This window comes from Pteropus vampyrus, unplaced genomic scaffold (assembly GCF_000151845.1).
Source record: "Pteropus vampyrus isolate Shadow unplaced genomic scaffold, Pvam_2.0 Scaffold691, whole genome shotgun sequence".
Classification (NCBI taxonomy): Eukaryota; Metazoa; Chordata; class Mammalia; order Chiroptera; family Pteropodidae; genus Pteropus; species Pteropus vampyrus.
In genome coordinates, this window is record NW_011889472.1 from 16,331 (window position 1) to 17,633 (window position 1,303).

Genomic DNA, 1,303 nt, shown 5'->3' on the forward strand with positions numbered 1-1,303 from the left:
TTCCTGCCTTTCTGTTTTCATGTATTTTCCCACCCCAATCTCTGTGCGCTTTCCCCGGAGACGTCAGTCACACGCGTGTGAGGCTACATGATGGCGTTTTCCTAAGGAGTCACTGAGACGCACTTGCTTGTCTTCATCTTGTTCCTCTCTTTCTCATGGTTGGCTAATTTAGGGTTAATTTCTATTGCTCTATTGTAAGTTCGCCGACTCTCAGTTTTCCAAACTTGTATTAAATTTCATTTTGAATGTAATACATTTGTTATTTTTCATTCCAGAAGGTCCACTTGGCTCCTGGTTCACAGCCTCCATGTCTCTGCCAGGAGTCCCATCTACATACCCATGAAGACACAGGTCTTATTCCTCAACATCCCGTCGGCACCTTCTGAAATTTGGAGTGAATTCTGGTCATGGTGACCAGGGAGGAGATTGTCTGATTGTTTAGGTTACACAGCCCCTGTCCGGCTGGAACTGGGGTCAGTACAGACTAACCATAAGGCTGGGAGATTTGGGGTCCAAAGAGAATTTAAAACATGATGGAACTTTCAGCAAATACATCCCCACCACACACATCACACTTCCCCTCCCCCGATCGTTAGTTCAGGTGAGACACTGTGGACACTGGGGTCTGGGCAGGGACACAGGCTAGGCTGTCCCTGTCTCATAGAGCTGCAGCTGGTTCACTGACCATTCTGATATTCCTGCAATAGATCTATTCCAGGCCAAGACACACCCAGTCGCATCCACGGGGTATCGATCTGAAATTCATGTAGTCCCAGGAGAGACAGAAAGACACTTTCACTTTTCAGAGGTAGAAGGAAGTTAGAGAAGGTTCAAGAACCCTCATTGGTGGCCACTTCCATGCCACCCCTGAGACTTTCTCCACTGATCACTCTGTCAAATGATGACCAGACTCAGGTGCCAGCACTCGAAACTCTGCGCTGTCCTGGGTCTCTAGGTCCTGTCCCTACCTGTGCAGTGAGAAAGGAGCACGAGGAGGACTGGGGTCCAGGCCACGGTGCACGCAGCCACTTCCTAGGCCACAAGTCTAGTTCTATGCTGCCCAGACCTCTCTCATCCCCTCCCAGATGGCCTCACAAAGGAGAAGCTGCTCATGCAAATGTGTCCGCACACCATCCCCTCCCCCAGGTGCTCTGCCAAGGTCTGGGGCCCCTTGTAGAGGGAGGCAGTTGATGCACTGGTTTCTGCCATGCGTGGTGCTGGGAGGAAGTGCTGCTGGTTTCCCCCACCTTGGAATGTCCTCGTCACTGTCCTATAATATTGTGTGTGTGTCCATAATATCATG